Source organism: Puntigrus tetrazona, chromosome 24 (genome assembly GCF_018831695.1).
Source record: "Puntigrus tetrazona isolate hp1 chromosome 24, ASM1883169v1, whole genome shotgun sequence".
In the NCBI taxonomy this organism is placed as follows: Eukaryota; Metazoa; Chordata; class Actinopteri; order Cypriniformes; family Cyprinidae; genus Puntigrus; species Puntigrus tetrazona.
Genome location: NC_056722.1, coordinates 21,697,611 through 21,710,517, shown reverse-complemented (window position 1 = coordinate 21,710,517; position 12,907 = coordinate 21,697,611).

Below are 12,907 nucleotides of genomic sequence, written 5' to 3'. Positions count from 1 at the left end.
GTAAAAGTGGGTACAAAGTGTGTTTTTGGTTGCATATCTTCTTAGCTCTCTTAGCTTCTGTGCTTGCCAAAGTATATTTGGTGACTAATTCCAGCATTTAACTGCATCTTTGTCCTTTTAAAAGTATTCAAAATACATAACTATTTTAACAACCGATTGATTATTTTTCTGGGAGTTACAGAGATTTAATAACTAAGCTAACAGATAGATTTCTCTTGGTATTTTTTTTAATGAGAGATTTCCAGGTTGCTGTATCGCCCCCTATGGCTCAGCGTGGGCACTGCATGATATTAAGGTGCTGGCAAAGCACACTAGGCAATGAGCCAAAAGAAATCTTGTGCCTGCCCTGATGTGTAACAGCCTTTAGGTATTAGAGTACTTTATCTGTGAGCCCTGAAGAGACGGATGTGACTGTGAGGAACCCGGTGAAGGACATTCTGAGAACTGAAATCACTTTTTTATAAGACTCAAAGGATTGTAGCAGTGAAAAAAATGACTACCGTCAATGTGAAGAAGTCTGTGAGCTATAATCTCAGAAGTGGCCAAAACAGCTAGAAATCAACCAGGAGCCGTATATAATGCGTGTGTGTGTGTATCAAATGTCCCCATAAGGATAAATAAAATTGTTGACATTTTGTCAAAAAAACTATAATGTACATTTATTCTGTAAGAGGTAGGTTAGGATTAGAAAATAGTGTTTGTTCGTTATAAAAGTAATAGAATTCTATGGAAAGTCCCCACAATTCACAGAAAAAAATTGAAAATGTCTGTGTGTTCAATCCTGAAGAGAAGAAAGGTCATCCTGCAAGTCATGGACAGCTGAACATGACACTTATATGTACTTGAACATAGAATTAGAAAATTTACACACACACACACATTGTAGTATACAGTCAGAAAGCAGGCAAGCAACCAATAGTAGGCTACTGTAAAGATAAAAATAATCATTCCTTCTTATCGCAAACCCCACACCGAAATGAACAGCTCTGTCAGCTCAGGGAGAGAGAGAGAGAGAGAGAGAGAGAAGGACTGAAAGAGATGGTAGCTGTATCTCTTTCAGACACAGAGGATAAGGGTGTGAAATGGTTTGCTTGTCTCTTAGCACAACAAGCTCTAACATCTCAGATATTTCAAGTTTTTTTTCTTAAGTGGCTTCTTTTTCTGCAGATGTGGTTGCCATAGCGATGGTGGGGATGAAGAGTAAGGGAGGATGGTGTGTGTAGGGGGGATGTTTGGAGAGAATGCTGGTGGGACTGGCGAGGTGTTATGAACGCAGGTAATTTCTGCACCTGTTTTAAGTGATAACACACATGGACAAGACACACAAACCCTTGTCGCTTACATGAATTTTGGCACAGGAAAATTTGTTAAATTTGAGGTAGTGCCTTCAGGGTATTCCCACCTGCCTCTGAACTCCATAGATTTCACAACCAACCAATCAGCATAGCCAAAGGAGGCTGGATTTGTTTTTGATGGAAAATGGAAAAGTCATTAAATAAATACACTGAGATGTAAATAAATCCCAGGACAATCTCACAGTGACGGTGTAATACAAATTGTATTCTTACTGTTATGCTATAATAAAAGAATAGAGAAGATGAGGGGAGGGAAATAAAACAGTAGAGGTAAGAAGAGAGGAGAAAAGACACTGAAAGTTAAGACAAGAGCGACAAGAAGACTTTTTTGAGGAAGGAAGAAGAGATATGAGGAGAGTAAAATGGTGACACGATAACAAAAAGGACGTGAGGAGAGGAAAGGATAGAAAATGAGACAACATGACAACAAGAGGCATTGGAGAGAAGAACACAAAATTAAATAAGACATGATGTCAAAGAGGAAAGTAGATGAAAAGAGTTAAAAGGAGAAGGAAAAAACACATCTAGATGGATGGAAAAGTTAGAAGAAGAGACCAACAAGGTACAAGATGACAGGAGAATAGACAAAATAGTGATAGGAGAGGATAAGAGACAGGACAAGACAAAGACACAGAGAGACAGGCAGAGACAAGAGATGTAGGTAAAATGCTGAGTAAAGAGAAGAGACAATAAATGCATGAAAGTGAGACAAGATGATAGAAGATAGGAGAGGAGAAAAGACAAACATGAAGAGACTAATTGAGAGGCAAGGATGGAAAGAGTTAAGGCTGAGGAGCAGAGAACAAGATGTGAAGAGAATAAGAGAGAAGAGATGATAAAGACAGGAAAGGAGACCAAAGATGGAGAAGATGAAAAGAAATGACAGTAGACGAGAGGATGGAAATGTTTAGGTAAAGAGGAGACCTTGAAACGAGAATTGAGAAAGATGAGACAGGTTGAGAAATGAGGAGAGACATGCATGAAAATGTGAAGAGAAGAGAGAAGATGATAGGAAGAAACGAGATAAGACAAGACACGGAAAGGAGAGTTTAAAACAAGACAATGAGGAGAGAAGATGAGACAAGAAAAAAGAAGAACAGAGACAAAAAGAGAGAAAATGAGAGATGGAGTATGGAGAGATGGATTAAGAGGAAAAAATAATGAAAAGAGAGGAGTGAAAAGAAAACAAGTTCAGCAAAATGAGACGAGACATCTAAAAAAAAAAACCTTACCAACAAATTTTCATGATTTTTCCCTAAATTGGAGATTTTTTTCTTTCTGCTTAATCATTTGTAAACTGTGCAGATCTATTTTTAGTTGTACATGAGCAATATTTAGCCAGTTAATTATTTTAGAAATGCTCAGTGTGTAAATTCTGTAGTCTGTGTGTACTAATGAATATTACATGCGTTTGCGTTTGCATGCACACTCATTAAAAAGATATATATATATATATATAATATATATATATATATATATATATAATATATATATATATATATATATATATATATATATATATATATATATATATCACAAAAGCCTTTTGCAGCTGATCAATGTGGCAGACAGTTTTACCCTCTATGCTTGGGAAAAGCAATTATTCCAACTAAAAAGCAGCATTACTGAAATAATCGCCTATTAGTTGCAAAATACAACACTGTGTTTTACAAAGACCATAGGGAATTGATCCTCTGTAACTCCTTTCCATAATTGGAAATAATAAGTGTGAGATGGCCAAAAGAGAGCCTCTCTCTTTCTTCTCATCTCAGCAGCCACATTTAAAGCTTGCCACCTGAGACAAAAGACAGCTGACCGCTCTCATCGCTGAGAAGAGAGAGAGAGAGATCTCTGTCCTGGCACACTGGCCACACCTGAGACCCATACACCTGGTCTTCACACCTGGGTCACACTATGGATCACTTAATGCTTCATTTTTTTGGGCTGGCAAGGACAAATGGAGAACAGGTCCAGAGTGATCTTCCATGAATGGCTGTTTTTTTAAGGAGAAGCCATTGTTATTTTAGTGAAGGCTTTTTCTAGTAATAACAATTTTTGTAACACTAACAACATGCTGTAGCACCGAATAACAAAGCGGCAATTTGTTGCGACAAGGCAACTGGGTCAGAGTATCTCTGAAATGACAAGACTTGCAGATTGCTATTGGTCAGCAGTAGTGAGAATGTACAAATTTACAAACTACAAACTGATGACAGAGCATTGGGTGCCCAAGGATCATCGATGCACAAGAGCAACGAAACACTATCCCATCTGGTCTGAGCCAACAGTAGATCTACCATAGCACAAGTCATACAAAATTGTAATGACGTTCTAAACGCAGGTTCAGGAGGAGTCTAATCATTCAGTCCTAGCCTATCATTACAAGCGTATAAAAGCAGCAGTCGCAATGAAAATTCTTCCTGGATCCTTCCACCTCCCCATCTCCTCTACCATATCTGTCATTTTCCCTCTATGTAGTACCACAACAGGGGGGTTGAACTCAGAGTTCAATCTGAGCCTTAGGTTTAAGCCTCCTCCAAGGACAGCAATCTATGTTCATGTACCATTAACTATTAACACTGGATAGCAGGTGAACTCGTGAGATAATGGTTATAGAAGGAATGTGTCCAAACACACGTTGTATCACACTTTATTTCTAATGGGGTTGCATAGTGGCAGACCATACGCAGGTCAACCTCTAGGATCGACAACCGTCCAATGTCAAAAGTGCCTACTATGGGCACATGAGTATCAGAACTGGCCTTTAATCAGTAGAAGAAGGTCACCTGGTCCAATGAGTCAATTTTCTTTTGGATCACATGGATAGCCATGTATGTGCATGGTGTTTAAAGGGGTCATATGCTGCGATTCCAAGTTTTCCCTTCTCTTTGGAGTGTCACATGCTGTTAGTGCATAGATAAGATTCCTAAAGTTGCAAAGACTAAAGTCTCAAAACCAGATATTTTTTAGAAACCCCCGATAAAATGGCTCGTTTAAAAACACCCCACTCTTCTACATCACAGATTGAGTTTATTTTCATAACACTGCCAAAATGTTTACGCAAAAATAGATAGCAGAACTATTATTCTCGGCTGTAATGTTGCCATAGGTGCGATGTCGTGGAGAAACTGTGTTTTTGTTGTGAAAGTGAAACCACGACATTGGTGCATCCAAAAGAGGACACAACTAGAAATCAGTGGTTAAGCTGTATTTACAAAACTGTTCCAGAACAATTCAATACAAATATTAATAAGTGTTTTCAGTGAATTTAAGAAGGACTGATTCCCTAAAACCTGCAGAGCAGACTAAGCTGTACACAGAGACTATGAACTAGAACAGTGGTTCCCAACCTTTTTAACTCACAGCCCACACAACCAAACACATATGTTTCATGCGGCCCACTGCAAAAAAAAAAAAAAAAAAAAATTTAAATGTATGCAGCAAAAATATGTTACATAGCCTAAATCCAGTGGGTTGTTTTTAAACCAATCAACGACCTGGAATAGTGAACGCTTTATAGTAACAGTTTATTATTTTTTATTTTATTTAATTAATTATGATATTTAATTATTACTACACATTTTTACGTACATTAGCAATATTATTATTTCTATTGATAATAACTGGCGGCCCCTGCAATACCGTTGCTATGGCTCACTGGGGGCATGCCCACAGGTTGAAAACCACTGAACTAGAACAATTCTAACTCTGCAAGGACAGTTTGGGGCTTCTGACTCACAACCTTTTACTAATTTACTTTTTCTCATTAAAAGAATCACCTACTCAAAAGTTTTGAGAAGTAAAGGGCAGTGCTTGATGTTTGTCATTTTCCAATCATGAATGCAGACATGGTAATGTTACGTGACGAGTTAAAAGACAGTATTAACGACTAAGTCATTATAATCAGTAATTATGCAAAAACGGCTTAACTTGTAATGGCTTTTATTGTTTTTGTGTCCCGGACCAGCATCACGTTATAGTAAGGTGTGTAACATATTTCCCCAAGCGCTTGCGGCATTCTGGCAATCACAATGCACTGGAAAGCTAACCAATCAGAGCGCACCTCACTTTTTTTAGAACAATGCGCTTTGTACAAAATCGACCCGTTTCGAAGGCAGGGCCTAGAGGAGAAACAATAATGTAGTGTATGTAGTGGACCAAAAGCATATTAGGCAGGTTATCATGATGTTTCGGCTCATCTGCATTATGAGGTATGTATACAATTTTTGTGTGATCACTAGTCAATTTCTGGACTCTCACCATAACAGTCGAGATAAAAATATCAGGCTTATCACAGAACAGATGAGAGCAGCTATAGTGTAAATGAAAAGTGAGTGAGAGAGAGAGAAAGAGAGAGAGGCAGCAGAAAGAGATAAACTGAGCCAGAGCAACAGAATGAGAGATAATGACAGTGTCTCGCACCCCAGACTTCCCTACAGTATCAACTTATGTGAGTGCAGACTCCCCTGAGAGCAATCAGTGTCTAAAGAACACATATAAGTGCAAAATCGTTCTTCCTCAAACAGCAGGGTGAAGGTGATACCCGCCATTTTAGCCCACGCTGACATCACTGTAATCAGACACTCTTGAGACCTGCTCTCAGACCAGTCATTTTCACATATTAAAAAAAAAAAGAAGCCAGTAAACATCCCCACCCCACCACACACACGCACTCTAATTCTCACCCTCACTTCCTCTTGTCAGGATCTAACACTCTTGCAGAAAGGCAAATCACACCACATCTGACAAGACCTAAACATTTGCATTAGCCAATAACTACAAACCACTGCAGTATCTATGAAACTAAGAGCTTTGCCCTGCTGTCATCCACTGCCTGCACAAGAGGATGGAAAAGCATTGAATGTAATCTCTTTAATCTGGGAAATTCCTGATCTGTTGGCTCTGATAATCTCATCTACTGACACAAACCAAATTTGGCTCAGCCGTCCTCTGTTAATTCTGTTATCATACCACACAATGCATGCATCCAGAACACAGAAACAGCATTGTCTGAGATCTTTATTTTAATGGAAGAGTCCTGATGTTTGCATTATTATTAATATTTAATGGTTCTTGGATTAAATTAAATAACAATAACGTGTTTATAAAGACACTGTTTGGGCCTAGGACATCCTTCAAAACGATCCTAAACAGCAGTAATCACTAAAAATACCCTCTCAATCATCCAAAGCACAAGATGAATAGCGTATCAGGCACTTAGCAATGGCCTAGCAACCACATAGAACACCCTAAAAATCACTCAAAACAAATCACTTAGCGACCACCTGGTACACCCCCACAATTATTCAAAACAGTAGTAATCGCCCAGAATGCGAACATACACAATAACCTAACAATCACTAAGAAACAACTTCGCAAACACCCAGGACACCTTCAAAATCTCAGTACTTACCCAAACATACTTGCTCTTACTAGAATGTCCTAGAAACCACCAAGTGCATCCTTGAACCTCCCAAAACACTAGAAATGACCCAGAACACCCTCACAATCACCTAAAACACAGGCACTTAGAAATAACCTAGAAAGCACCCAGAACACCACAGAGAACACCCTCAAAATACAAACAATCATTTAGCAACCACCTATTACACCATCACAAGAAATTACCCAGAACACTCTCACATTCACCCAAAACACATGCTAACGTCCAGAAAACTCTAACAATCACATTGAAACAACATAAAACATAAAAAAACTGGACAGAAAAAAATCTTCCAAAACACTAGAAATTACCCGTAAACACCCTCAAATTCAACCAAAAAATAAACACCCAGAATACTGTAGCAATCACGTTAGAAACAACCTACTCCCGTAATAGGCTATTAAAAAAATACCCAGAATAATCACCTAGAAACAACCTAGCATCCCCTGAGAACACAATCACTATCACACAATACGAGCAATCACCCAGAACACTAGTAATCACTGAGCAGTGACATAGCAACCAACCAGAACACCCTGAAAACCACTTAGCAACAACATAGCAGCCATCCAGAACACTGCAGAAACCCCTCAGAAACTCTCACAACTTAGCCTACAAACAACCCAGAACACTCAGCAACCTAACAGCAATGCCTGAAACCATCTACAAGACTTGAGAACTGTGGCAGAGATCATTTTATTGAAAAACATGTACAGTACAAACATTAAAAAAATTGTCATTGAAACCTTAAATAATGAGGCTATTAGTGGAAACTGAAAACAGGTGCCACCAACTGCTAGAAGCCGTGAACTGCAGTTCACAAGTTCAAATCCAGTCCAAATCTGCAGGAAAGGTGGAAGAAACTAAACAGCTTATTTCAGATTTATCTGCTGTAGCTAATCTGAGCCTTGTCCCGATGCCAGGGGAAATATCCTCTTCCTGGCAGAGTTAGCACTTTCACACAGCAGATTGGAAAGCTTGGCTTGCATTTACACACGTAAATATCCTCAGAGAGATTCAAAACACCTCACATAGTCAAACAGGTGACAGTCATTTGGCCTGTGTTTATAGGCAAGGTCAGTATGTATGTGTGAGTGCTACTAAAACCGGGCAATATATCAAATATAGAATTTGCAAGTAATACAGAGTTACCCAATATTATCATTATTGTAGTGATTTTATAGAAGTTTTTTTTAGAAGTTGAAGTTTGGCCTAAACATCACACCGTTAGTTAGTTTTAGTTTTCCCATGCTTTGCAATTCATAAATATATAAGTAGCAAATATTGTATATATGTATATGTAGATATATATATATATATATAGATAGATAGATAGATAGATAGATAGATAGATACAGACTCATATACATTAATACAATTAACAAAAATAATTTAATATTTAATTCTAGTTTTCAATCAAACATTCTGTTTGGTTGCAATTATGGAATAATTATTTTGACAACAACAACAACAACAATAATAATAATAATAATAATAATATTATTATTATTATTAATATATTATTATTATTATTATTATTATTATTATTATTATTATTATTATTTTAGAATACATTACCATTTAAAAAAAGTTTGGATAATATGTTTTTTTATGTTTAATTTATATTTGATCAAAATAACTATAGATAGATGGATCAATGGATATTATTACAACAATAAAAATATTTATAATACTATTCTTTAGTGAGAGTTGAAAACAACAACATTTGTTTAAAATAATATATATATATATATATATATATATATATATATATATATATATATATATATATATATATATATATATAATTTAATATATAAATATGTTTAATATTTAATGTGTAAATAAATCTATATATTTGTCAAATAATGTCAATGTGCACTCAGTACATATTGATGTGTCCGTTTTTTAATTCCAGCCTGTGTTTGCTTATAAGAATTTGCATGACGGAGTCTCAAATGATTGTTTGTGTATGTGTGTGTCTTTGTGATTGAGCCATGTGCAAATGCGTGAGTGTGTGCGTGTGCGCTTGTTTGTATCTGTGTACAGGTTCTCCTCTCCTTGGTGTACATACTCGATTTTAAACAGCTGTCCGAGGAGATGACTCTGAGGAAGATGGATGTGGTTTAGTGCCAAGCTGTCCAGCAGCCAATGTACACAACCGTGTCCCAAAGCACCTCACACACACACACACACACACACACACACACACACACACACACACTGAAACAGCTTGTCTGACAGCTACAGGCCTTCACTGGACAATGCAACACTACAGAGGTTTGATAGAGTCTGTGCTGCACGGAACCCACAAAACTGGCTGCGTTCCAGCCTGCGAATGCCTGCACACCCACCGTAGGACACCCATATGTCTTTCTGCATTGAGAGATGACAACAGAGACCCGCGTCCTGAAGGAAATCCATTCGCCATGATGAAACTCATCAGTGAAGGGTTATAACGGGCAAAAAGAGAGGTGGCGCATGCCACGCTGAATCAGACGCCTGCCAATATGTGTATCTGTGCGGATTGTTTAGAGGGTTCAGAGTGCTAGACAAAGACGGGGAAAGAAGGGAGGATGTATAGAAGAAAATAAATGATTTGCTTCCCCCATCTGTGGCTTTGAACAGCTGACGGAATCTGAATGCAAATACAGTTCTGTCTGTTTTGGACATGATTTATCGTTTGAGTGCTGATAGGGCTTGCGGAGAGAGGTAAAGAGGGTGCCTTTGCTTTCTTCCACAGGTGAAATGAGGATAGAAAGTAGGAGGAACGACAACAGAGCCGTGGCTTTGTCGTTGAGCTGTGGTGCTTATATGGGAGTCAGAGTTCGATCCTGGATCATAAAAATGACTTACTGCACGTTTTGCTGCAGGTTCAAAGAGAAATGTCCACTGAGTGGCACTAAAACACTGGTTCAATATGTGAGCCCCTGGCACATTTTTATTACGGTGATATAGGTAAGTATTTCATGAATAGTGGTTACACAGGATTCAAACCAGAGCTCTTACGCCTCTCAAGTACACCAAGGTACATTTATGCCATGGGACCAGGTAGGTCAAATCCGGCATTAGACTGTTTTTTCATTTTCAAACCGAATCCCCCTCGATTTGCATGCAAATACGACTAAATAACCTAATTAATAAAACCAAACAATAAACCTGCGGTCAAATCCTGCTGTGTTTCATACTAAAGTATACTGTTTTCAAATGAACGGTTGAAGCAGCCCATGCATAATGATGAGTTTAAAACAGACCCCGTTAGATGCAGATATGGAATTATGCATCTTTTAATCGCACAGCTCTATGTAAGAAAAAAATCACGCCAAACAGCTGAATAACAATGCAATTAACTTCACATCTGAAGGGGAAAATGCATTGACATCAACAGCTCTAATGATGAAGGCAAATGGATAATATGAAGATAAGGTAAGCCTCAACACTACAGAAAAGCCACGGAGAGTCAACAGCAAGACATAAAGAACTCTAATGGAATTATAAGTCCCTAAATCCTTCCCTGAGGAGCACAAATGATCCCAGATCAACTGTCATACGCTGCTCTGATAAACTATAAAAACTAATCATGTGAACACCAACTATAGTGTGTATTAGATTTTTACTGTTGTTATTTTAGTATATGCTTGTATCTGCGCTATAACATTACTTTTAAAACTTGTATATAAAGTTAATTGAAAATTTGACACAAGTTTTTTTATGAAGTGTACTTTTTTGTAAAAATCAAATAAAACGATATCACCGACTTTTGTATGAGATTGGGTTAGTCAAATTTAATTTTTAACTTGAAAGGGACAATTTTAAACGCATTGCACAAAAACAACAACACTGGAGCTCTCATCTAAAGTGGTTACTAAAAGTGTTGAGCTGGTTAGCCCTGATTCTGTGTGCTGAGATAAAGACTATAGCTTACCGAGAGATCAGCATTCGAGTTAATGTTGACAGAGCAGACGGGAGACATATCAGAGAGTCTGCAAAGCCGAAAATGAGTGAATCAATGTGCAACGGTGCACTGTCCCAGTGCCAAAACACACATACACACTTCTGTTGCTTAGTTACATTGTGACTGATATCCCAGCTTGCTGTCTTATGTCTGTGGGATATTTTTTCTTCATTAAGCAACTGAAACCGATAACAACAAGAAGAATACAAAACCATTATCAGCTGTTTCACAGGACGACACTTCTCACCGAGGCGCCGCGGTACGCACGAGTGGAGCTCAACACTGGCAGCTTCAGCTTGTTGATGGTGCTTAGACATGTCGAAATATTCAGGACATATCGTGCAGTCATGCAAACACACTCACTGTAAAACAGAAATGCACAAATGTTGTCCCAACTAGTCAAACACAGTTGTCTGAACAAAGAATTTCATGTTGCTGACTTTGCAAGTTCCCAGCATGAAAAAAAAAGAAAACATCTTCCTAAAAACAGAAAAAAAGTGTTACATTAGCATTTGAGTGTGTTGGCTGAACAAAAATAAAGCGACATGTGACTTTAGGTTGAGTGAACAACTTAGTCCAAAGTTGAGTAAACTCAAAAAAGCTAAGTTCTTGTTTAAAATGTTAGACACACATAGCATACTATGCATTAATGCTGACTGCTTTTGTTAATTTGTTCCCTAAACTATACAGTTCACAAATTTGATAAATGACCTGCAACTTTGTATGATTTTTGGATGATGTCGTTTAAACAAAATAATCGCTAAAACCAAACTATAATAAAAAGTTTTATGAGTGGATATAAAGGGTTGGCCTTTCTTTTATTCCTTCTCTTTTTAGAGTAGTGTTAAATTTACTTCAATGCAGCATAAAAAGGTAAAGCATCCTTCAATGTAACTCATAAAATCCGGATGAGAAAAAGCCAAGAATATGCCTCAGATGGATGTATTAGACCCTGGCATCACAGGTGGTCTTCTATACATTTGCTACAAAAAGCACAAAAACCCCAGCAGAATGTATAACAATACAAAGACTCACTGGGCAGCTATGTAAAAATGCTCTGCCTGGCCTCCTTTTGTGATGCTGAAAGTTGGAGTGAAATGTGAAATTTCCTCTCCAGCATCCTCCCGGCTCTTTCTTTCTCCCCATCACAGCGTGCAGTACGCTCTCCAGCCATCGACGTAAAGGCCATTTGTCTTGTTCTGCAGAGATTTATTCTATCCAGATCAGAGATTCACGAAGACCACGGCCCCGCCGCCCTCCCATCTCTCCCCACAGCGCTCTTGTAAGGGGCTTGTTACAAGCCAAACAACAAGCTTCCTTTTTGATTCCTATAAAGCGCATGGGGGGCTAGATAAGATGGCGCATCGGAGATAAGAAAGGAAGAATAAAAGAAATAATGACACGGAAAGGCTTTAAAGTGCGTAACTGCTCTTTTTCAGGATAGTCGGAGGGTCCAGTGAGAGCAAAACAGATCGGAGGAGGTCAGGGAGCCTTAGAAAAACTTTCCACAATGAATAAAGGAGGCTCGAGAGAGCCGTGATGCCTGGAACCAGCGTGCAGCTTTATTCCATGTAGCTTTTTATCCGATGACCCCAATCTGCCGGAATCGAGAGGTTAATCAGGAGTCATTTGCTTTTCTAATTACAGATACAAAACTCATCTGCCCAGGCAGCACACACAGCCAGAGAGGTGCAGCTCACGCGAGTACACACACACACACACACACACAAACACACTTCACTGGCACCTCTAGATACTTTCGCGTATTACTGGAATGGAAAAATGCATCATGTTCGTTCTTTTTTGTTCTTGATCTGCATTCATTTACATTTACCAATTAGCTTCTGTCTTTCATCACCTGTTAATGGCGTTGAATCTGCGAGCGAGTTCCAACAACCCAGAGTGTATCTTTCGCACAGGGTGACACTGTGTAATAAGCTGCACGCACGAGAGTTATAGGTTATTATTTTGGCATTTTATGAAGAAATAGAAGTAGCGTGTAGTGCAAACCTCATTGGAATAAGTTTAATATTAAAAGTGTAATACGTAGGTTGTGCTTTAATCCTGATTTAATGTATATAATGTGGTTCGGGTCGGGAAGATTTTATTACTTTTTATTTCTTTTATTTATTTTCAAACTTTTATTCGACTAGG